The sequence below is a fragment of the Gallus gallus genome, chromosome 19 (genome assembly GCF_016699485.2).
Source record: "Gallus gallus isolate bGalGal1 chromosome 19, bGalGal1.mat.broiler.GRCg7b, whole genome shotgun sequence".
Classification (NCBI taxonomy): Eukaryota; Metazoa; Chordata; class Aves; order Galliformes; family Phasianidae; genus Gallus; species Gallus gallus.
Window position 1 is genome coordinate 4,313,089 of NC_052550.1, and position 25,526 is coordinate 4,338,614.

The 25,526-nt window shown below is 41.5% G+C and overlaps 1 protein-coding gene and 2 long non-coding RNA genes across 4 annotated transcripts in view; 1 reads left to right on the forward strand and 2 right to left on the reverse strand.

Moving 5' to 3' along the window:
* Window positions 1–13,433, reverse strand: part of MYL10 (myosin, light chain 10, regulatory) — an 89,348-nt gene extending 75,915 nt beyond the window's left edge. The window contains exon 1 of the mRNA XM_040650052.2: window positions 13,276–13,433. The gene's annotated coding sequence lies outside the window, so the exon portion shown is untranslated. The remainder of the gene's footprint in view (window positions 1–13,275) is intronic.
* Window positions 13,406–18,387, forward strand: LOC121107260. 2 transcript variants are annotated; one of them, XR_005840989.1, is made up of 4 exons: window positions 13,406–13,679; window positions 13,761–14,065; window positions 14,910–15,009; window positions 18,284–18,387. It is a non-coding gene; the product is annotated as an uncharacterized LOC121107260 (long non-coding RNA). The 2 variants fall into 2 exon arrangements; XR_005840990.1 differs by having other exon boundaries at window positions 13,406–14,065.
* Window positions 17,515–23,409, reverse strand: LOC121107259. Its single transcript, XR_005840988.1, has 2 exons — window positions 23,176–23,409; window positions 17,515–18,469 (listed from the first exon to the last, which is right to left on the reverse strand). It is a non-coding gene; the product is annotated as an uncharacterized LOC121107259 (long non-coding RNA).
* Between the last annotated feature and the right edge of the window lie 2,117 nt (window positions 23,410–25,526).

Genomic DNA, 25,526 nt, shown 5'->3' on the forward strand with positions numbered 1-25,526 from the left:
ACAGTCTCCATTCAATTAGCAAGTGGGAAACAGTTGTCTGTCACTCTTTCTCTTGCTTGAACACAAACACATTCAAAGTCAATCCACATCTTTTTGTTTCATCAGCAGGTTCATCCAGCTACCTGCAGGACGCAGAACAAGTTTAGGTACCAACAAGTGTAAGTCAATAATGGGCCCAGTGTTATTCTCCCTCTCTCTACTTTGTCTGTCAACCTAATTGTCAGAGGAAAGAGAAACCCACTGCAGCTTTGGGCCTCACATCTGCTCCTACATTTGCTGTTTGCATGTCCCCTTTTCTAAGCACAATTTGACGAACTCTCGCTAAAGAGTGAGGCTCTTTCTCCCAGACACTTTGAGAGATTTCTTATTAGTCACTAGGATAATTAAAGGTTCCAGTTGCATTGCATTAGCACCTTTCATGTCATTAGAGTCCAGCTGCAGTGCGAGAATCACATATTTGCTGAGACTCCTGTGCCAGCCAGCATGCCGAGAGCAGAGTTTTACATTTCATCACTTTGTAAAAGAAATACAATTAAGCAGTGTTCCCTGATCGTATTGCAGGGCAGGTCGTAAGTGGGGCTCTAAGTACCAATCACTGGAATGCCTGGCCAGGAGTTGTACTCAAATGGTGCCTTGACAGGGTTTTATGAGCACATTGTAATAAATCCGTGGTCACCTAAGACTTCTTATTTGTCAGTGTGCTGCATGGTGAAGCGGCTCAGGACTCTACAGTGAAAATGCCAGTGGCACGTGGGCACTTGCTTCACAGTGTGTGGTATCTCCACTTGACTTACAGGAAAATCTTCAGCCTTTATTAGCAGTGCAGGTGCTGTGCCACAGGGTTTGGGAGTTCTGAATTCACCCTCCAAAGGCTACTGGTACAGAGATTTACTTCATTATAACATTGTTAATTGACAGACTTGTGTGCCTATCTAGTCAATAACCGCCTGTTAAAAATATGCATTAACCAGAGAGAATGAATCAGCTGCTAATAGCAGTCTCCTGATTGTCAGCTTCCATCTATCTTCAGTATTTGTTGGAACCTTGTCACTATTGTACTCCCGCGGCTCCAAGCCTCTAACATATTTATCCTCCAAACACCCCTCTGGGGCAGGGCGGTTGTTGCTCTCACCAGCTTACAGATGGGAAACTGTGATACTGAGAGGGAGAGTGATTTGCCCAAGGTCACACAAGAAATCTGTAGCAAAACAAGGAATAACACATCAGTCTAGCAAGCCCAGGGGGATTAACCTACCCCCAGCCAGGACATCCTTCTTGTCTCCTTCCTCTTTCAAGTCAGCAGAGCTATACCAATTTATACCAGCAGAAATTCTTTCCGATTCTTTGAGAATACGGAGTCTTCTGTTTATAGGTGGATGAAGTATTAATTAAATATCCTCCTTTCACATTCCCAAAATGCGGACATCCAAAAGTCAATCTTAAAAACATGAAATATGGACCCTTCAAAACTTGTTTAAAATCAGTGATTCCTTTAAACCATATCCCAGCTCTCTTTCTAGTCTATCTGCAGTTCTTAAATTCACCAGCATCTCTAGCTGCAGGTGTTGGCAAAGAGTGGCCACCATGCACTTTTGTTGGAGGTTTAGATAGAACAGCAGTGTTGGAGAAATGTGAACCTGTGATCTGGCTTAGTGTCTTGGCAATCACATGAGTCCTTTAGTTCATGTACCAAATATGTTTGCTTGTAATTCAATAAACTGACATAGGATCTTAAGGAACATTAACTCCCGTGTGACTGTGGCACTGTGATTGATTACAATATTGCTCTTATATTAATGTTTCCTATGTGCTGTGGAATGAAGAAATGTAAGGCAGGCATGATCCTTCACATGACAAGTTGTCTTGCAAATACCATATGATAAAGAAGAAAAGATAAAGAAAGAGTGGGGCAGTTGATCTCAAAAACATAGACATAAGGTAAGTAATAATGGGTTGGAAACTTGCCCAGTTTGTGGGAGCCATGAATTCAGGCAAGGAAGCTAAGCTGTGCCAGTCACACTAGAGGGAAAAGATGGTGTAATCAGGTGAGAGAAAGCAGTGCCAAATGCACATTACTGCAGCATGGCTCCACGTGTCTCACTGCACCAGCTAAAAAAATCAGCCATGCATGTGAAGCCTCTTGAACAGCTCTCTGCTATTGCTTGATGAAGCAGTGACTGTAGCTCTGCTCCTGAATATACACAGAAAACACAGATGAAAATTTTTAGTATGCAGCAAGTCTAGAAGTAAGATGGCAAAAACAGCAATTTCTGGTCAAAGAAAAAGTTGTGTTTCATTTTCCTTTTTTTTTTTTTTTTTTTTTGCTTATACACTTTTCCAACAAGAAGCAAACATATGTTGTATTACATCAGGGGTGCCTCCTATTTCTTCCTACTGTGTGCTTCAAAACCCCAGGCTGCAGCTATTACTGTTTCGGGACTGCAGTTAAACAGTGAGGCAGTGTCAGAAGAAAAGCACCATGGTTTCTCCGGGCTGGGGGGGAGGCCCAAACCACTAGTTCCAGTTCCTCTGCCTGCCTTTCCTCCCTGTGATTATTCTCTCCCCAGTTTCTAGGAGGCTGCTTCAGGAAGTCAAAGCCCCCACTGCGCTCTTCTGTTCCTGCAGGCAGTTGTGGCTTCAGCTGCTGCATAAGGCGATGACTCTGCAGGTTTCTCCTTCCTGTCCTTGCAGTCTATCAACCCCTCCATCAAGAGGGGACACTGAAGTTGGCAGTTGATACAGCTGCAGAAGCTCCCAGACAGCCATAGCTACTGGGTGGCATCTTTCAGAGGAAAGGAGAAGTACACAAGAAGGCCTGCCCAGCTGTGCAATAGGCACAACCCCTTCCTCGTAAAAACAAAAGTTTTCAGTTTTTTGAGAGCCCTGAGGGATTTTCTTCCACCTTCCTAGAGGATTGATGGGGCAGATACTTGTCCCAGTCGTGGTGCAGCCCTCCCAGCGCGCTAGCAGTAGGCTTCCTGTTCAAAAGACCTGTGTACAATTAGGCAAAGCAAGCTTCAGAGCTGTCTAGACCACTGACCCAAGATGGGACAACCTAATTAAAAGAATTAGACATCAATACAGTGTCAGCTTTTACTGGGAAAGATCTTGTTGGAGGTAGAAAAAAGGTTGAACTCTGTTCGCAGGGCTGTAGGTTAATCTCCAACCAAGGAGGAACTGAGATCAGAGCTATAAGAACAATATTATTTGAGTACTTGAGTCTGAAATGTCCATTTTCAAACTTCACTGGGGTCTGGCATCGATCATTTGCAGTTCTCATCCGATGCCAATGCATCAAAGGAAAGCACAGACTGGTCTTTGTGAAATGGATGACTGTCATCATGGGAAGGATGATTCCCAACACAGCTGACCCAGTGAGTGTGGACATCCACACAAGTGACTGCACCTATTTGCACCTCTGCATTAGCGTCCACTAAATGGACACAACAGCTAGGTCTGGTGGTGACACAGCCCTGAATCTGCTTGCACTTGAAACCTAAGTGGCACATACAGAAGAAAGGTGTCTCAGAAACTGCAGACAGCACTGTAATAGTAAACACCAAAGTGAGTTAAGTTCACTCTTTAAGAAGCTGGTAAACTGTCTTTTCCAAATGAGAACTGAGTTTATTCCATTTACATGCTTTCCCTCTGGTCTGCCCTTCTGGAAGTATTAATTATTAAGGAGGCGTAAGTCAATTCAGAAATAAAAACTCTAACAAACCATAACAGTCTCATTGACAACCCAAACTTCCTTTGCACTATGCAGCCATGTGTTTAGTGCCAGATACAAAACAACTAAAGCCAGAGAAAGTCTCCAGAATGTAGGCTACTTGACTGCTTGCAGTTATTAATGAATTAACGACTTTTCAGTGGGATGGGTCAGCGTTCTTAACCCCATTTTACAGACAAGGATATTGAGGAAGAGAGAGAGGAAGTGACTCACTGAAAAACACCCTGTATTAGAAACAGGAATAGGACTCAGATCTCATGACTCCCATTCCTGAGTCTTAATCACTAGGAGATCGAAGCTGTACAGCTAAGACTAGAAGGTGGGAAGGGTGCGGATCTTCTTTGAGTCAAAACGAAATGCAAGTTTCCTGGAATGGAGCCACCACTAATTTCAATAAATTTACTTAGATCTTGAGCTTTGGGATGGCATGAGCAGCTGTGAGTCATCTTGGCCAGTCAAAAGAATAATTAATTGTTGTGGGCAAATCTCAAAAGGTTTAGGGGGTCATGTAAGGTAAGCAGCTCAGCTTATCCTTGACTGCTCTTTTCTGCTGTGCAGACTATGCTGGAGACATTCAACAGAACACTTACCCCATGTTTTCCTTATGCCAGATCTATCCATCTGTTGTACACACTTTCTGCCTTGTCTTATATTTTGATTACAAACTAATCAGTGCTGGGATTGTTTCTTTTTAGAGGTTTCTATAGCACCTGCCGTGGCATAGCTCTGATCCATATAAGGATAAAGCAGTCTCAGACATACAACCATCACCCAAAAGGTAATAAAAGGCTAAAAAGTTTGGCTCCTGAGATTTTTTGTGCTTCCTGATTAGAGCAGGAGTGGTTTCCTTGCGGTGCTTTGATAGTTTTGCTCCCAGCACAACTCACAACCAGGAAGTACAAGAATGTAGTGCAATGATAGCCAGAATTTGCAGAACAGCTCAGCATGCACGATCAGAAGCAGATTTGCAAAAGAGCTCAGCTCTCATTTAGGCACCAAAAACAATATGTAGATTTTCAAAAGTGCCAAGCTGGCGGGCTACAGAACTCTTTAGCAAATCCAGCCCTCATGGCAGCTTCGGAGCAGTTGAGGATCTGGCTCAGCTCTTCAGGATGAAGTGGAACCAGAGCTATGTGATAAGTCTCTCCTGGAGTTGGTATTGAGTTTTCTAATTTCTTTTCATACATTTTAGATCCTGTCAGTACTGCAGTATAAACCATGTAAAAAAGAGTTGTGTTCTTCAACGGTTTTTCATTCCAAACAAAAATTCCAAACAAAACCAAAAGAAGAAAGATGGATTTGGCTTATTTTGCCTGCTCTCCTGCCCTAGAATCTCATTTTTTTCTCTAGCCCCAGTCCTTACGCAGCACCTGAGGTCAGTGATTGTACTTCAGTATTCTAAGGGTCACATCCAGGCAAAAGAAAATCCCATAGAAAAAAAAAAAAAAAAGCTAGCTCTGCAGTTTCCTCTCCATTGTCCCAACTTCGTATCTCATCTTAATGTCAGGGAGTCAAGCAGGATGGATTGTCACTTAGGACTCCAGCTTTCTCCTTGAACAAGACAGGACAGATAGCTCTAACCGGCTGACCAACAACCTGCTCAGCTCCATCCCTGCTTCACCCCACAGTAGGGAACCAAGGAACATCTGGCTGATGAGGGTTCCTAGGAGGTCCTTCTGTCTCATGCCAAAAGCCATCAGGACTCCTTGCAAGTATTGACAGGCTGTCAGCAACTGCTCTGTTCTCTCTGGCATGTTTGCAGAACACTACTCTTGGCATTTAATTACCTGGCTGATACCTAACAGCGCATCTCCTCTGAACTGGGCTGGCACAGCAGCACTATGGGGAAAGGGGATGGAGGAGAGGAAGGAAGAGAATTCCACACTGGTCTCTGGAATCAACAGATCGGGGTCTAATGCACTGGGATAACAACTCAACTGCTGGCGATGTCTCACAGAGCTGGATAAGAATTCACTGCTGAAAATTATTTGCGTCTCAAAAGTGACAGTGTCCTTGAAATTCAAGAGGCTTACTGGCTTCCAAGACACAGAAGGAATCCTGACTGATCCTGGCCAAGTTAGCTTGCCCCATAAGGTAACATGGAGCACAGGTTTCAGGATGTGGAGTCTTGCGACAGCTTCTCCACGACAGCAGTCTGGTCAGGGAGCTATGCAGCTGGCAATATTATGTTAGTGGGAAAGTTCCCATTGCAGATTTGGCCCAGAAAGTGACCTCCTGCTTTTGTGTACTTTTTGCTTCCCATCTGGTCTAGTATGACTGCTCTCTTTCTGTTCCAGAGCAAAGTCAAACAGCCAAACTATTGGTGGTTTTAAATGATTTTTTTTTCCCTAGAGCAGAGGCACTCCACAGCCCACATTGTGCTCAGGGGAGGTGACGACTAACATACCTGTGGAAGCCCTGAGAACCTCACTGAGAGCCGATAGGCATGCAGGAATTTAAAAGCCCTGAAGCCATGTCTGAACCAGGAACTTCAGAGCACAGACTTTCAGGTTCAGTTTCATTTTGAAATGTCTGCAACGAAACATTTTGATATTTAAAAATCATTGTAATTTATTTTCCCTTCCATGGGAAATTTCAAATATGTCACTTTTTTTGCACTGAAATAGAACACATCACCTCCCCCCCCTCCCCCACACACGCATTTTCCAGGAATTTCCCCATTTTTTAAAATTCCAAGATTGCCTATAAAGCAGATGTGCTGATTTTCAACCCTCTCTAGTGCCATTACTCCACAGACTTTTTTTTTTCCAATGATGATTACATTTTAAAGAAAGAGTTTATAATCCCCTGCCAAAAAAAAAAAAAAAAAAAAAAAAAAAAAAAAAAAAAAGGAGCTTCTTTTAGGTTCCAAGTCTGGAGAAAGGTTCCCTTTTGTTCCTCCTAAGGAGATATGTTGCCTGGTGCTGACTGGGAGCAGAGACACTCCTGCATTCCCAGCCCTGACACTAACTGCCCCTGTGGCCCCAGGCTAATCGCTTAAATGCTCTGGCTCAGTCTTCCCATTGGTAAAACAGAGATAATGATACTTACCATCTTCTTCACAGGGGTGTTGCAGAGAAATAATTAGTTTGTCTCTGTAAAGAACTTTGAAGATAAAAAACACAATACAATTGATAATAATTATTGCTATGCAGACTGGTTCTCCCCTCCCTACCGTCTTCTTGGTGCAGAAAGGTAAGAAGAGCCCCAAACTGAACTAAGTGTCTCTCCCAGTGAAAAGATGCTATTTCAGCAAAAGGGCATCTAAGCCAAAGCCATACGCCAACCACCCCAAAGTTCTGTCAGAGTCAAATCTGGTTTAGTGACCCTAGTTTCAACTTGCCGAACTTACATGTACCACTGCTTGGAAAAGAGATTTGTTTTTCACTATCTCTTTTCCTCCAGTCTCTTGCAGTTTTTAATAGCATTCTGTGCCTTCAAAAGCTTCCACCAGTCCTCGATACCTCTGCCTTTCCCGGCATGGGGCAGCAGCTTATTATACACCAGTTTGTTACAGCCTTTGCTTCAAAGACCCACAGTTCAAAGGGTCCTAGAAGCGTTGAACAGGTCAGTGCTTTAATGTTGATCCACACATCTTTAGAGGGTAGTAACATAGCCACAGTTTTGTTCCTGGGGGAAACAGAGAACAACTGGTTTGTAGAGTTCCCTTTGGCCTTAAAACTGGCCAAAGAATTGGATGCTCCTGGTGGCAAAGATCAAGCGTCAAGGAACCCTGTTGTGGCTGAGCATGTAGGGCTGTGATGTACTGAATGAGTGAAAATGTGCCTTTATGAGTCACTGACTTGTTCCCATTGGGAGCTGCACAGGAACAGGGGAAGGAAAAAGGGAGAGGGAAGTAAAAGAGAAAAAAGTATCAGAAAGGATAAAACAATCTAAACTACTTCTTTCCATGCACATATTTTTCAAGATACATGATGGAGTGATGGCATACCTAGAGATCATCAAAAGCAGACCAGAGAAAATACTACCCAAATACACCTCCAGCGCATCCTGAACCACATCCTCTTCTCTAATCTTTCGGGGGAGGAAAGAAAGATATGGAATATTTGCTAAGCTATTTTTCACTTGCACATAGACTTGAACTTCCTGCAAGGTCAAGGTCTTCTGCAAAAGGCCTTCTTGCTGCATTTATGGCCCAAGAGGAAGCAAGAAAAAGCAGAAATTGTCCTGTTCTGCTGAGATCCTAAAGACCATTTTCCAAACAGTTTGAAGAAGCAGTGTTTGAATCACTGGATAAATCTTTAGGCTCCAAATACTGAAACTAAATGCCAATTCTTCCTTTCTGATATCAGCCAAAGTGGAAGAAGCCATTTTTGCAATGAGTATTATTTATTGTCTTATTGTCTCTGATGTGAATCAGATATGGTATCAAGCCCTGGAAGAGCTTTGCTTTTACCAGCTTTATATGCATATATATATACACCACTTTTAATCAAATGCAACATGCATAAGGGCAGAATTTGCCCTGCAGTATCTAGTTGGGAGATGAATATTAGCAGATTGCTTTGAGTAACAGAAACAGAGAAGCTTCAAAGGGGAAAATAAAAGGTGGGGGATGTTTCTGTCTGCAAGGAATTTACCTTGGGAAGAGCTGAGTGCTGTAGCACATGAATTAAATGTATGACTGAAATGTATCACAAACCAACTGTATAAGAAAACTACAGCATCTCACCAGTGTGATTTTTTGCAAAGCATCATTTAACTACAGATGCTCATAGACTGTAGACATTTAGACCGTAGACATCTCTATGCAATAGAGATGCAAGAGCAAAATATTGCAATTTGCAATAGCAAAAAGACTATTTTGATGGCTAAAGTATTGTGTGGCTCTTGCATTTGGAAGGGCTGAATTTCCCACCATGACACTAATTCAAGTGATACAGAAAATAAATTTGGGCTCTAACAGAACATGCTCCATCCTAGCTGCTTTGATTTCAGTTGGTCATCTTAAAATCCAGTGCACAAATAGGACACAATTCATTTCTTATTTCTGTTGTTTCACCTCCTTGTTTCCAGTCCCTGGGGGAAGGGTGTTTTCATTCACTGCAGAGCTGGCACAGCAACAGCCTGAACACCAGTACCTACCAGCCTCAGTCTGTGAAGGTGAGCACTTACACTTCTGAAAGGCTTTTTTTTTTTTTTGCCATTGTCATCCAAATCCAAGTCTATGCTCAGAGACCCGAATTTGTGTTTTCAGAGCTGTGGAAACTGCTGTAAAAAACTACATTTTTTTTGTAAGCATGTAGGGTTACTGAAAGCAAACAAAGTGCACAGGTGCCCACTATAAACAGGTATTTCATTTGAGAAGGGGGATGTTGCATTTGACCTGAACTGTGAAAGTATAGTTCTCCTCAGTCTCAGGTGAAACGGTCTGTAAAGCTGCCTTGTCTATAAAGCCTTATCCTTCTGCTGAGTTTGCCTGAGGCTCAGCCATCCTTGCACCTTCAGAAAAATATTCAGAAATATGTTTCCCTGATTCTTTTTCCAGGCCTGGGTGGCATGATCTCTTAATGCACCTCCCTGTTTACGTTAACAAAATGGAAAGCAGCTTTGTTTATGGAAAAGATCTATTTTTGTTGTACTTTTTTTCTCTCAACTAAACTGACTTTCATCCAGGACTGTGTTTTGCTTTGGGAAAAGAAATGTGCTGCAATTCTTAGCCCTAGCTTGAAAGCCGGGTCAAGAGGAAAGGGGGAAATCCTGATCATATTATTTAATTTTGTAGGATTACACTGCAGCCTGGAAATCTACAAGAGCGGAAGAGTTAATATCCCCCTGGTTCTTTGCGACACCATGATTTGTGTCCCCGTGCAATTATATTTGCTACTCTCTCACATCCATTTGGACAATCCAGACCAGGAACAGAATCAGTATTTCCATTTTATGGGCAGGAGGACAGTATGTGGAATCCGCACAGAAAGAAATTTCAGAAGTCACTGTGCTCCCCTGAGGATAAATCATGTAATTGTGTCTTTCAGCTTCTTCAGACTTTGATCTTGGAAGAGATCAAACAGGGTCAGGCCATGGATAGCAGATTTTGAATGAAAACCCAGACAGGGCTTTGTGACGTGGAGATGATGTGGAGAGGTGAGGAGCACAGCATGCAGTATTCCCCCTCTGCAGATATTACTAAGTACTTGAAAATATATGCATATACTGTTCTATTGCTGAAAGGTGAAGGATCCACTCTTGTCTTGGAAATCAAACTAAGGTCTGACCAGTCTTCCTCATGAAAGTCTGCTGGGCAAAACTTGGCACTTAAGGCTTGCTTTCTAATTTTAGCTTTATTTCTACTCAGAACATGAATTTTGATAATTGTCTGCATCTTCCTCAAAGAAATTGAGCTTGTACTTTCCTGCTTTGTGGAACTGGACTCTTTGAATGTACGGTGTAGAGCTGGAGGTTGTATAAATTATGGACATCACTTTATAACATTTAATAACTCAAGGTGAAACCTATATATAATATAACCTTCCAACACAGTCCCTGAAGATGTTTCAGAAACACGTGGATGTGGTACTTAGGGACATGGCTTGGTGGGCAATATTGGTGGTAGAGGGATGTCTGCAGCTAGGCTTTTTCCAACCTTAATGATTCTATGATTCCCTGATTCTAACCTATTCTTAACATTTTGTGACATAGGGAAAAGTCATTAACCCAATTCCCATTGTAAAAGTGTAAATATGTATGCATATGTTACGGAAAACAGTGGTAGAACATTGCCTACTATGAAGGTTTTCTGACTTTCCACTGTAAAATATTTGTACACGTGTGTGTGTTTGTATAATGTATATATGCATAACTGCATTTAAAACCTGCTGTGGTAATGCATTGTTATTTTGATTCTAAAGCTAAGTGCTCAAAAATGAAGGAAATTACAGACTTGAGGTGGGCCATGCAACTTCAGTTCAGCCCCACTGTGCATATGGCTTTATGACACATCCAGTTAGCATATGATCACACACAGCTTTCATTCCACATTTTCCATTTCCAAAGCCTTGTGCAAATCACAGTCCTGGTTGCATCCTTCAAAATAACAGCCATAGAAATTTTTAAATACAAACTGTTTAAGTGACCTAAACACACGTTTGCTTCTACTCTCTAATAATAACATAATATAATAGCCAGGGTATGCACTATTAAAAAGGATAATGAACAATAATAATAATCCTAAATAAGTCAGAAGAAATGATAAAGTAGGTAACGAGGTGCCAGTTTTCACAGTTAGCTGTGACATGTTTCTGAAGTTGATGTGAGAAAATCCATAGAGGGGGATGAAAATGACCATATCTCTTGATTTACTCTCACTTTTGATGTTTTTTTCCTAACATCAAATTTGTGAACTGGAACAACGGAGCTTAACCATGTACCAATACATGTCTGGTGCAAAGAAATCTTTCCAAAATGCAAAATCAATTGAAGAACAAGAAGCAATAAGATATCTGCTAGTTTCTGGCTGATTTCCCATCTGACACTGTAAAATCATCCAAGACTATTTGTTTAATTTGAAATAGAATAGTGAACCATGCCATTCTGGAACCCCTCCTAGCACATATGCATATACACAGACACAGCAACAAGCTCCCTACCCACAGCCATCTGTCATATGTGCCAATTGGAGTAAACCACTAATATTACACAACAAGCAGCTCAGTCTGACTTCCTTCTAGTATACTGGGCTTTTCGTGGAAGATCACAATCTTTGGGAATGTACAGCAGGGAGAACAGGCATTCTGGACTGAGGTGCAGTCTTTTTCCACTGCTACACATCCACATCAAAGTCTGTGGCTTTCAGTAACAACTGTCATTATTGTCACTGACATCTCTTCTTCCTACAACATAGACCAGCTGTGGAATCAACCTAAAAATGACTGGCAGCCAGTCCATTACGCCCTTCTCTGGACTATTTCAAGAGTTTATTTCATTTTATCTATCTGCAAGTCTGTTTTGAATCACCATTTATTTTAAAATCTTCCCAATTTCCCATCATTACAGTGGAAATACTCACTAGAGTGGATTTTCAAGAGATAACACAGTTCAGTGCTACTGTTACACACTTCATTCCCTGTGATTTCACTGCTGGTCATCCCCTATTTAACACTTCAATGAAGTTTCCTGCCCTTGAAAGTCTGTAAGCTCTTTGGGACAGAGATGATTTTATTGCACTGCAGTATTCAGTATACAGCACAGCAAGGCCCTGAGCAGAATTACTGCACTATATTAAAGAAAAAGGGCAAAATTACAGTGAAAAACTCTGGCATGCAAACAGATCCCTTCTCTCAACTTGTACCTGAAGCAGATGTTGGTGGTATATTTTCGTGTGAGGCTTTCCTGATTTACACCCTTGTAAAAATCAGTATTCAGAGCTGCTTTTCATGTGCAACTTTCATCTAAGTAAAGGAGATACTGCATATCAAAGGCAGCTGTACCAGCCACTTTAGATTTATTAGTAAATCCATTGAAAAAACATTTCCAGTGAAATAAATCTCAGCCTGCTGACTTCCTCCTATTCTTTACTTATCCTCTTATTGATTTTTGTCTTGGAGATCTAAACCTCTCAATTTGTTTTATGAGACACTTGTCGAACAGATGACAAGAAAAAAGACAGTGCTGGATATTTTCCTTAGCAGTTTTAAGTAGAAATAAAGAGCATTTCTTTGAAATTAGTCTTGCTCTTGTGACACAGGAGGAAGAATGTATCTGACAAGCCCTTTAGAAGGCTTTAGCTCAGTGCACAGAGAAAGCTCACTGGCTGCCACTGACTGCAGTTTTGTGTCAGCAGTGCCCGGGCAGCTCATCGACAAGTTTGACATGTAAACAAGCTGTTGCTAAAAATATTTAACCTGGGGGACCCTGGCTAGTTCAAGGGGCTAGTAATGGAATACAAATACTTTCACCTCTAGGCACCTGTTCAAAGCTACGCCATTTACTGAGAGTCATTACCGCCTCATAGCTGTTCAGAGGAATGAGTAGGTGGGCTCTGCTCTGTATCCTGTGAGCAAGTTGTGCATTACTAAGCCACACAGTGAATCTCAACAGAAAGGTGGGGCCAGGCCCCTTCCAGCACTGGAGCATCAACTCCACATACAAAGTTGTCCTCAGCTTCCTTCTCTGGAGCTCCCCTCTGAGGACGTGACACCTGGAAGGCAGCTGTGTCCTTTCAAAACTTCCCTCCTGGCTGTTACTGCTGCTGCTTCAGTGAGAGAACATGGAGGAGCACGCCCATTCCCATTCTGCTCCTACCACCTGTCCCACAGTCCAAACCTATCCCAGCCAAGGAACACTTTTTTTTTGGTTTAGAATCATAGAATTAATCATAGAATGGCTTGGGTTGGAAGGGACCTCAGAGATCATCTTATTCCAACCCCCTGCCAGGGGGCAGTGGTGCCAACCACTACATCGGGCCGCAGCTCAGGCCTGTTCCTCTCAGCCCGGCAGGAGCCTGCCTGCAGCAGGGTGGGATGTCAGAGAAGGAGAGTTTGTATTCCCCCACATTTTAAATTGATGTTATTTCACTTACCCACCTCTGTGTGCTCCAAGATGACTCAGCCAGCTTTCCCTTCAAGTCATTTATGCCTCAAATCCCATCCTGAGGGGTCCAGAGGCAGGCACTGAGCTGCTACCACAGAGGCACTGAGCTTCCCCGTGCCGGTAACACCCACTGACACCATTTTGTTTTCCCGCCACAGGAGGGCTGCCTCTCAGGCCAGGCCCTCACCCCACAGCCTCCCCAGATCCGTGTGCGTTGGGGAGAGGGGTTGCATCTCACCTCACATACCGTATATTCAAATATATATCAATGTATGGGTATGACATAGTTGTGAGAGATTGCTGCCAGGCTCTGGGATTTGTATGTGGTTGGTTTCAGAGGCATTGTCATCGTGACAGCTGGGGAAGGCTCTGGGGAAGCCAAGCTTGGAGGGGAGAGGTAGGAGACATTTAACCAGTCCTGGTTTTATGGAGAAAAGTGGCTTTCCCAGACTGACTTTTTCTGCCCCAATTGCTTCAGTTTGGCAGAGGATCCCGGGTGCCCTGTGAGGGGACTGAATGCCATGCAGTGCCACTAGCCACTCCTGAGGTGGGTGTATGGTTGATGTCCTACTGCACGCTGCACCATTACACGTCTTTCTGCCCCCAAAAGCAGAGAATTTAAATCCAATAATTTTTTTTAAATATATTAAGCTGGCACCTCTCCTGCTTTCTTGTTTCATTGTGAGGCTTTTCAGTTCCCATTTAAGAAGAGACATCTCATCCCAGGAGCTGCAGGGCAAACTCCCTCTCCACACACAGAGGAACATGATGTTGCTAGGCAAGGTTGGTGTTAATTTAACTTTGGGAATAGCAGGAACAATAGGACTGAAAGGGGCCTTCTGGTTCATCAAACTAGTCGTCTGTTGTTAGAGGCAACTATGTTATATAATCCCTTTTGCAAATGAAGCTAGCTCTATCCTAAAGCCTTCTAGGTTATTTTTGTCCTTCTGCCTCCACAGGAAGGCCCTTGGAGGACCTTACTGCTGTAAGGACATCCCCAGCTGAGGAGCACCTTGCTCACTGCAGAGCATTGCTGTCATTAATCCCAAACTGCACAGCCTGAGATCTCATCTTATTACATTTCATCTTGTTTCTAGTGCTCTTATGTCTGAGATCATACAGTTCTTCCCATGGAATACTCTGGCCTTCCACATTTACAGTACACCTCTTAATTTGTATCACAAGCATAGTCCTTCAGCAAGATCACTGATCCCGTCTGATACATTTATAATCTTAACATTTTGTCTCAAAAATTTTGTCATTTAGGCTTCTCTTTGAGACAACTATCACCTCCTTCTTTGTATGGAATTCATTGGGCAGAGTTATGTGACCTGGATAAATCTATCAATTCCCCTTTAGGTTTGTTCAAATTCAAGATTGTATCTGCTACTCCAGTTCTTCTATCATGTAATTTGGAGGATGATACATCCTGGGTTGGCTGAGAGATCTGTGAATTCCCGCCTTCTGGAGAGAACTTGGCTGCCACACCTTCCCATGGCTTTTACTCAGCATAGATTCCCTACATTTATAACCTTCTTTTTCTTTTGCCCTAGCTCTGTGGAGATTTTTTGTCACATTTAATGCTGACTTTTTCTACATGAATTATTTTCATTCAAACTCTTGGCAGGGCAGGACAGAGCAGGAAAAGTGCAAGACCTTAGCCACTTGCTGCAAGAAAATCCAGAAACACCCCTGTTTTCTTGTACCCTGACTGCCACACTGAGTATGTGAGTATTTTGGAGATGGAGGAGGGGTCCTGTTAACAAAGAGACCTGCTTCCCACTCTCTTTTTCTAGCACTTCTTAGAAGGCCTCTTTGGAGGGGGAATAATGGCCCTTTGGGACAAGCCCCCTTCTGCCAATAACCATAGGTCAAAAGTTAAAGTGAACAGAGAAGAATGAAAACCGGATAAAATACACTATAAATCTTGACATTCTAATTGAGAACTGTCCAATGCAAACTGCAGTAGTGTGTCTGTTTTACCTCAGCGCTCTACAAGAGGCCAGACTCTGCTTTCCTTAATAGCTTGGAGCATCCTACTGATTTTTACTGGGACCTCTCACTTGATTAAGACAAGCAAGATTTGGGCCTGTATAGTTTCCTTGAAAAGACTTGCTGTTTGATGGTTAAAATAATTTCTCTTCTGCAGGGGCAGAATGATGTTTTTGATTTCACAGTAAAGGCAAGTTCATACCATCTTTCAGGCAGAACTGACATGACTGTGGATATGCGTGTCTGAGGGCAGAGATTTGCAGGACAAAAAGATCTGTGGACAAATATAGCTTGTACAGAGAATTTCTCAGTGAATAAAAATTTGCCCGAATGTAACATGTCATCTCAGATGTTTTATAGATATTTTTGCTGGCTGAAGCAAATGGGGGAGGTTTACACCTATTTTACAAACTGGTGAAATCAGTGCATGAAGAATTTAAATGACTCACCCAAAATTACACAATAACTCAGTGGCAGACCCTAGCAGACATTTCAGGAGTCTGGAGTCCCTGTGCTTGGAACACTAGCCCAAACTGTCTCCTTGGTTTCATCATTTCTGTCAGACTTACATCGCTTTCAGACACTTAGAATACATACAGAGTCAAAAATAGAAGAACAGAGCTTGTTTATTCCTCTGCTTATATATTAAACATTAGTTTGCTTTCAGTGAATAGTTTTGTTGTTTACACTTTCATAGGAATTCTAATTATTGAAGCAATTCATTCCAGACTTTTGCTATTCCATTTCACAAAGGGATATACAGATACTGAAACAAAACTACCACTACTATAAGCAGGCCACTGTGGTTCCCATCCTGGCAGCTCGAGAGAACAATCCTGTAATACTGGAATGAAGGAGCTTTTTATTACTGTTACACCTTGGAGCTCTTCTCTGAATAGGAGACTTTCCCAAAAAGTGTATTTGAAATTACATCCCTACACCCTGAGCTAATTTTTTTTCAGCCTGGTTAGCATCATGAAATGGATCGTGAATATGTCCTTTGAAAACGATGCCAGTTCTCTATAGCTTATACAGTATATATGTGTTGGTGCAAAGAAAATTGCCCCTACTCCTTAGAATATGCGTGCCAGAGAAGAGAGAGAGGGTTAAGGAAGGGAAAACATATACTGGAATGTAGTGGCATAACAAATCTATCCCTAATCTTGAAAGCTCCATAGTGCATGAGTAATGAAACTAAAGATGAACTATTACATCTTGCACTTGTAATTTACAGGTACGCGTGTATTATCTTACAGCACAAATATTCCATTTATGTTTTGTGTTGATGTTTTTCTTCATATAGGAAAATAAAAGTAATATTAGTCACATGTCCCTAGCTTTGTCAAGTGGCTGCAAACTGTTTTTCTTTCCGAGAGGAAAGCAGAGTGAATAATGCAACACTTATATTTAGGCTGTTTTTTAATTCATTGACACTTTCAAAATCTAGAAATGATTCTTTTAATTTTAAGGGCTACAGTGTCTGCTCCCTTTATTCCTGCCCTTTATCATCTTACACACCATGTTCTTATAGACAAGGGGGGGAAAAAAAACATTCCAGTGTCTAATAAATCTGAAATCCATCAGGGGCCGCAAAGCGTTCATTCTCCTTCCTTGGTTCAGATCGTGTTACATTCAGCAGCACAACAAATGCACTTTGTGCACAAATGCCAATGGATTAAGCACTTTCGTTCACTTCTCCAGTGTGGGAACTGATTCAATTTTTTCAGAGTTTTGCTAATTTCTAACAAAGAAAAGAGCTCCACAATTGATTTTCAAGCTAAGAGAAGGAACATTTGTATTACAATAGATGTTTCCAAGCAGAACTTTAATATTGTTAAAGGATTTTAAAAATATATTTTATGATACCAGCCTTCCATAGCATGCAGGGCTCTACCTTCAGTTTCCTGAGCTAATTTATGAGAATCTCTCTGTGTGCAAATCTCAGAATTCCTTCTTTTGTTCTTAAACCTTTTACTGCCTGTAATAGTGAATTTGCACATGCTGTGCTTTCTCAAACAGGCATTTTACTTTTGTTCTTTCCTGATGCATTTCCCTAAAGTAAAATATTTTGGGGGCAAAAATAAGTATTATATTACTATTTGTGTAAGAATCTGTAGTGTGGGGCCAACTTTTTGGGCACACCGAGGCTGATTTTCGAATACGTGATCTCACAGGTATGAGAGATTTGATTTCAAAAGAGTTCAGTTCACAGTTACATACATTAAAGAGAAGTAGATTAATAGGTGTCGGGCATTTTAATAGCTTTTTTCTGACCCTTGTAGACAGATTTTTTAGAAGAGCTGAGCTCTCAGCAGCTGAGTTCTTCTACAGAGTGAACCTTTCTAAAAATAATAACCCTTCTTTCAGATACCTGCATCTCAGATCTGCTTCTGTGAAACGAAAGCATTAATAAAAAGCTAAATCATTATTCATGAATTCACTAGTGAATGATACCTATGAAATGATGTTAAGTTCATAGATGCTAAATAACATTAAAACAAATAAATAATTTTCTGGAGAACTCACCCTTGAAGTTTAAAAATGTGCATGAAGATAATCTTTCAAAATTTGTTCCACACAAAAAGTTGCATTTATCAAATCCAGAGCAATTTGCGAAGTGAATAGCAACCAACGTGCATGGTTTTAAGGGAGAAGCAATAGTTAGGTGGTGTAACTGGAGCACCTCCACCTAGCATGCGTTTACAAGCTTGCAGCACAAAAGCTGAAGAGCAGTATCAAAGCAAAAAGCAAATGGACAGACCCTCAAAAGATAGACGTTCAGATGGGCACATTCTAATCTCATAATCTGCTGAATTTGTGTGTACATACTTTGGGGTGTGGAGGGGATACATTCCTGCATGAGCATTTTTGTGTGTACCGAAATTAAGCACTTGCATACGGGCAAATGGGCAGATTTGAAAACATCTGCATTGAGTGGTACACAAGTGAGACAGCTGTAATTGTGCCTTGGTCTCTCTCTGTTGTATTAACTTCCAGTCTTGTCCACAGCTTAAAAAGAAGACAAGGCAGAGCAAGTAGTCCAGCCTGACACATCATTGGCTTTGTGCTCAACTAAATGAAGTCAGAATTCAGACCTCTTATAGCAGGTAAGAAAAATAAATGATGCCTTCCATGTTACTGTTGTCAATCCACTGCTTTCTTCCTTTCACTGATCCATAAATGGTATGAACAGACCTGGAAGGATGCAAAAAGTTGTTGTTGGTTGTTTTTTTTTTTCTATTTTGTCTGATATTTTGAACTTTCAGAGCATTGTGGAGGGGTTCTTTTGCTCCAGTCAGTTTTCATCAGGAGTGGCTTATCAGACATAAAAAGCTGTAAATGATTGTTGGTGTTTCAAAGCAGAAATTCTCCTTTGAAAAGAACATGTCCCACATGCTGGCATGAAATATTTCCCTCAAGACAATATGTTACAGTCCTTAAGAAATCATCATCAGTATCAGTAAGGCAGCAGGGGGAAAAAAGCAATATGAAGACACACCTGGTGTGGTGGTCACACAGTTTTTTTGGGTAACCTTCTGTGTTCTGCCAGTGGTATCACTGCTTTATTTGCAAGGAGCCATCCATTTCACCCAAAGAAAGTGATCTCATTTTAAAGCAGAAGCATCTGTTTAGAGCTGCAGTCCTCAGTGTTTCTCAAGAAACGGTTGAAACTGTCAGCATTTTAGGAAAGCTAGAGGTATTGCAGCCATTTCCTATCAGATGCTGTCTTTCTAAGTATGCAGAGTAATATGACATTTGAACAGATGAGGTTAAATGCTAAATCTGACTTGATTAATGCTGATGGAAACACAATGCTCAGTACTCTATGCAAAATTATGGTTTGAATGAAAATTTCATGTTAAATAAGTCATAATGTATCAATTTAGAACTGTTAAATGTGATACTGTTTTAACATAACACATTTCAAAACTGAGTGTCATTCTGAGATAAGCAGAGATGTTCCAGTTCTGTAAATTTATAAATGTTGTTGTTACTGGTGTTCTTTCTCTGTACTTTTTGAATCCATTTCCATCAGAAAATTCTGTGTGGGAAATAAATTGAGAAAATTACTCTCAAGGATCTTGAGTCAAGTAATCTACTCAGTAATTTTGTTATGTTCATCATTCTGATTAAATAGAGAATTAGGTAGTCAACCTTTATCTATAGCTTGCTGTATATTTGTTTTGCAGTACAAAACCACAACAGAAAGCTCAGAAAGTAACTGTGTGCTTTAGCAGAGCTGGCATCCCTGATGATTCTTGTACACTAACAGGGTAATAATAAACAGAAATGCCTTTTGAATTACAAGTTCCATTGGAATCACAGGGGGAAGGTCAGTGTTTGCCAAATTGAAGAAGACAAAACTGGCATGAAAGGAATTTTATGTTCAGGCTTCTCAGAGGGGATTAGAAGTGCTTTCTTAATAGTGACTGAAAGGAAACTAGAATGGTGTCACTGAACATACAGACATTGCCCTGCTTATGCACATATGCACGCACAGTCACCACACACAGCAGCGCAAGAATCAAATGCATAAAGTTGCTGCAACTTTCCATCCTTCATCTCCACATGCTAAATATATAATAAGATACCTTGTTTTCTTGGCCTGTAGACCCACATGACCAAAATGAGGGACATTAGTAAGTGTTAGAAAAAGTATTCAAGTGTGAAATGAATTTCTCAAACATTAATAAGTATTTCTAGAACTTCAGTTTCATAATTTGACAGTTCCACAGTTAATAAATCACAGCAAAAGGAAAGTGTGATAACAGCAGAGCAAAAGGAAGCCTGGATCTATGAAGTGCAACTGAGGAATAAGTGAAAGAAGCATGCTGATGACCCTGAGTTTACTTTTGGGTTTTCTGAGCTTTCACTCAATTAAATTCATTCCTCTCCTCTAAAGACCTATTATATGCCCTTACCTAGGTTTCTAACTGATTTTTCTTGTAATTCAGCTTCTTTGCCAAGTTATTTCCATGATTTAAGGAGCAATGATTAAAAAAAAAAAAAAAAAGGCAACGCTAAGATGAAAGGAGTATCTACAGTATATTCAAAAGGGTTTTGTAAAGAGGTGGGTTGATTTTAATTAACTTCCTGAATGAAACAATTCAGGTCTGGAGCTGGCAATCTCCAATAATCACTCTATGGCCTCTATATGAAAAAAAGGAGTCAATTACACAAAACAATGCAACAAAAAGGCAGTCAATGGAAGGAAATAGTTATGTGTATTATGGCAGTATATACAGTAAGAGGATCAGCATCTAGAGGCTCAAAATGAGACACTCTTAAATGAGTGTCTACTGTGGTAGACACTAAATACATATTGGAAGAGACAGCCCCCTACTCTACAGCTTATCTTCTCTGCAAGACTAGTTCCTGTTTATGTATTTTGAGCATTTCCCCTAACTCAAACTCTATCTGCACGCAAAACACTTTAACATGAATTGCTGTCCCAGGCATACCGCAAGTTACAGATCAAGTTACTCAACAACCATATGCCAACGTGACCACTCTGTAAAATGGACATAACTTTGCATTGCTGTTCCTGCATCTCTAGTTCTTTCCCTCTGTCTCCTCCTTTGCATGTTCTGAAAAGGAGTGATTTAGACCACATTTTTCCCAGTAAGAATTAATACAAAAACTTGAGGAAGTACTCAACGCCTTCCAGTTGCTATTCAGCATGAAAGATAGAAAATAAGAGAAGAGTGAATGGGAGAGAGAATGGCTTGCCAAAGCTCATGGAAACAGGGTAGCATGCAGATTTTTGTCCAGCTCTTGTGACAACAGAGCCCTGATATCTATTGGGACCGCTACCTGTTGCCATAACTTATGTAAGCCATGATAATAGAGAAGTTTGTGTGAAAAGGGAGCATCAAAGCAGCATGCGCATGGGAAAAATGTATTTAGTTGAAGAAACAATAAATATTCCCAGTCCATCTCTGACAAGCATGGTTTCTCCTAAAAGGGCCGCACAGGATTTAATGTCTCACTCTTAGAAAGCCTTTCAATTCCTACAGCTTTCTGTAAATTCTGGTATATGGAGGAACTTGTTGTATCCATCTACTGTGCATGGACAGTTCATCTCATGTCCACTTACTTCTTTCGTATCACTGTAGAGACAGAATCATGGGAAACCTGCGTTAACCACGCAGTAATGGGCTTGAAGTGCTGGTTTGGTTTCTGCAGGGGACTGACATAGCCCTTAGAGTCTGAAGCTCTCCCTAGAAAACCAGTTTAACTCCTGCAGACATGAATGTCTTTTTGCCCTGACAGCATGTGAATATTTACTGCAAAACAAAACAAAGAAGAAAATGACAGTAGAGCAAATCCAGAGACATAAGCCTAGTTGTCTCCTCTCAGCATTTCACCTTTCCCCCTGTCTTGGTCTTCCCTTGCAACAAAGTGCTCACATCCTTTGCAAACACTCATACTTTAAAGTCCACAGCCCAGAAATATGTGAGTGAACAAAAAGAATTCAGCAGGATCAAGGCATTTGTCTCTCCTTGGTCTTAGTTTTGGATAATTCTGGGTCAGAATTTAATACCATGCTTTGTTCAGCAAGGCTTTAAGACAGATTTAGTTCTGAACAGCATGGCACATCCTCACTTCAGACGTGCATCTACTCCACTGCACCTTCAATCTATCCAGCAAAGCTCCTGGGCTTCTCCTGGGCAAAGAACATCAGTCGATAGGACTGTGCTAAAATTTCTTCGTGGTTTTCTACTGCTGGGAGAAAGAGAAAACCCTTGTGATGGAGTTGAGAGTCTGAACTCTGCCACCTGTCAGTTCCACTGACATTAATGTGGTAATTCTGGGTTAGGATTTGGTTTAGGTAGGCATCCTCAACCAGGTGAGCACATTGGCTTAAAAGCAAGCATATTTACAAGAGGTTACCCTGAAGCAGTTGCTTTTATTGATATAGCTCAAATCAGAGTCTGACCCACTGACTCTAAGCCCAGAAAACAGTTACTGAGTAGTTTAACCATCAAAGCAGCTTGAGAATAAAGAAAATAAAATTGGCTTCTAAAAGTGAGATTTGTCTTATCACTCCTAGAGTATTTTTCCCCCTGTCAGAGGAATCAGTGAGTGGAGTGTAAGCAGAAAAGAGGGAGAGGAGTAGGGAAGCTTTAGGGTTGTGATTTTATCAGAATGGCATATGCACCACTGCTTCATTCTGAATCATCCTATCTGTGGATTTAGCAAAAGAAATTTGAGACACTTCAAAAATGAATGAAAGTGATCCTGAATGGGAGGAAGAGAGAGAGAAAAGCTTAAAGTAAATAGCTTAAGTCAATCTATCCAAATGTCACATGTAAGGATGGCTCTGCTCTGCTTAATGACAGGAGAGCAAGAAAGGTGAGGGGGAGGAAGGGACCCTTTTGAAGGGCTGTTGTTCTAATGTACCTGTGTTTATTTTAAAAGCTTTTCAAGGAGGCAGGGAGGGAAGCTACTGTCTCTCAGCGATAAAAGTTGAGTGATTGAAGACACCATTTGGGGGCAATCTGTTCTCTGTCTATGTAGTTGCCCGCAAAGTTCCTGATAGGTAGGTAAAGCAGGCTCAGAAGAACGTGGCTGATGGGAGAGGGCTAGGAGTCAGGACTCCTGGACTTTATTCCTAGTACTGACCCCAACTCCACACGTAGGCAAGTAATGGGAAACTTCAGTGAAACCACCCATCTGCCAAGTGGGACAATGGTCTTTACTCCTCTGGTAAGATAGGGATGCAGTGAGGTTGCCGAACGGAAAGGTTTCATGGGTGAAAAGTGGTACAGATGTATTAAATACCTGGTAGTTGAAAGAGATCAGCATGTAGAGCTAGATCCTTGCTGAAGAAATCCTAATTTCTCTAATATATTTGTCCCAGTTCTAATTAAATGTGCCGTAGGAACATCTGCACTCACCATCTCGCTGGTATGTGGCAAATAATATCATGGTTTATGGCTCCTCTGTTACAAATGGCTTTTTGCTCAGAGTCTGATATTAAATGGTTTCAGGTTGGAGTCTACTGTGCTGTACGTGAACTACTCTGTTTTAAAAGACAAAAGCTTTTGCTTCAGTTGCTGTCATATACAGACACTGTAACCTGGCTCTTGTGGAGAAAGCTGGCTGTGGAACATCTCCCGGCAGGTTGCTGAGGATAAAGGCATTCTTGGTTTTAGTTCCAGGAGATTGTTCTGCCAGAAGTTCAGAATCACTTCCAACACTTGCTGACCCCCGCTGTCCTCACACACCTCCAAATGGCCCTTATTTAGCTGATAGAAAAAAATCTCTCTTTTTTCTCCCTGCCTCTCTGCTGTGCTCTTTCTCTTCTAATGTTGTCCTTTACGAACAATGACATATTCTCACTGTTTCTCGAATGCCCTTCCATTAGATGAAAAGCTAGGTGCAGATTTGTTTTTTGCTGTCATTCCAAATGAAGCCAGAAGAGTTATTCTGGGAATCATCTGCACTCTGCACTTTACCTAAACAAATTTGGAAGGACAGGTTTTTGAATGCAACCGATCCTGCAAGGTGTGCAGGCCTTTAGTCAGTGAGAGAGAAGGACATTCGCAGCCACGGTGCCAACAGAGGGCTTTTTCATAGCACGCGCATACTGATTTGAAAACTATTTTCTCCCCATATTCTGTCTGTGATGTGCTCAAATTAGTCCTCAGAAAACATAACAACCAAGAAAAGGAAAAAAAAGGAGCAGAGGAGTGGGGAGGTGAGGAGGCAGGGAAACAAATAAACTAATATATAAGAAAGGTTTGAGGACATGAGGCCAAATCTGGGAATCAGTATTCCTAGGTGCTAGCCATAGGCCCATCCTCAAGTATACCTGTTGACAGGAGGACCACATTTTCAAACTTGCATAGCACTCAGACTGTGCCCAGCCAGCCAACCTGCTTTGCACAATCGGATCATTTTTCTGTATGGTTAAATAGGCATTGAGCTCATAAAAGGAAAGGGCCCAAAGGTTTTAGACAAATTACTTCAGACAAATCCTTGTCACTAGCATTCCCCTTTAGCTTGTGGCTCGTTACTGCAGCCTTCTGAGTCATCTTACAGTAACTCTGAAAACTCTTTAAAATGCCTTACTACTCTATTTCCTATGCAGAGGGACCTGTGTGGAATTTAGGTCATACAGCTGGGAGGTGACACAGATGGCTTGGTTTCAGCAGGGCAAGTGGTAAACAACAGGTGACAAAGATGGAAGAGATGATAGATAAATTACTGATAGACATTATAGATAGGCAAAATGAACGCGAGGGGTTTGAACTTCATGAGAATGAGAACAAGGAACTTTGAAATGTCAGGTTGGTTAGAAGATCGTGTTACAGGAGGCAGAGGAAGAAATAATCAGCGCAGAAGCTATCTTGTCCTGAAGTTTGGGTGGAGACTGGGAGTTTCCTTAAGCGTCTTTTTCCCTAGCAAGGGCCATGAGACAAAAACAGTCACTCTGGGGACAACAAGGCAGTCCAGGAAAACCAGGTGCGGTTGTTGTAAACAGGCTACTTAATTCATACTTAAGTTCCCTACAACTCTTAAGAATTTTCTTATCTTTCGTATGATCGGTAGTAAACGAGCACAACATTTCCTAGAAATAAACCTGAGTTCTGCCCCAAAACCAAGACAAACAGCATCACCCCAGCAAATCTTCAGGCACGTATGGATGGTGGTTAGCATTGCTCTAAGTGCAGAACTCCTGAACAAGCAGAGTCGAGGTTCTGCATGGCAGAGCAATGGGAAAGTTGTAAATTGGGGTACATTTATGTCTCAGCTTACTTTCTTCTAGTTCATCATTGGAATTAACTGCAAAAGGGCAAAAAGTCACATATTCTGACCCCTAAAATATCTGTCCATGTGAGTTCAGCTCTTTGTCCTTGAGGATCTCTGGATCTGGCTTAATGGAGCTGCAGCCCAAGAAGGAGACAGATGGTACTGATGGGCTGAAATTATACTCAGCTAAGTGCAGAGCTATAACTGCTATTTGTCATTCTAACATCACTGATTTGTCTAGAGAGAAAAGCAAATAACTTGTTGGGGGAGTAAGCAACCGACTGGCTGTGGCCAGGCCAGATTGGAAGTGGGTGGAAGACTCAGCACACCGAGACCCAGGTGCCATCCGCGCTCAAGGGAGGCTATTAGGATGTCATTTCACTTTCTTTCTCTGTCTGTCTTTCTCTCTGCTAGCTGTGGAGGTGGAAGGTGCATGTGTTGTGAGGTGAACTGGGGAGTGAAGATAAAAATCTGTGGCAAGGAAATGCTACAG